This window comes from Octopus bimaculoides, chromosome 27, assembly GCF_046866305.1.
Source record: "Octopus bimaculoides isolate indiv1 chromosome 27, ASM4686630v1, whole genome shotgun sequence".
Classification (NCBI taxonomy): domain Eukaryota; kingdom Metazoa; phylum Mollusca; class Cephalopoda; order Octopoda; family Octopodidae; genus Octopus; species Octopus bimaculoides.
The window spans coordinates 22,559,019-22,559,240 of record NC_142954.1 but is presented as its reverse complement, the minus strand read 5'-3'; positions in this window follow the sequence as shown (position 1 = coordinate 22,559,240).

The window sequence follows — 222 nt, the reverse complement described above, 5'->3', positions numbered from 1 at the left end:
AGATATAGATAGACAGGTAAATAGATAGGTAGGTAGGTAGGTAGATAGATAGATAGAAACTGATAGACAAAGAAAGGGGCAGTGAGAATGAGATAGATCCAGAGACAGGGACGGAGGAAAAGAAAAGTTTATAAAGGAGAGAGATAGGAAAAATTAGAGAGACGGACAGACAGATGGAAACAGGGAGGGAGGGAGAGAGAAAGCGAATTTGAGAGAGAAAGA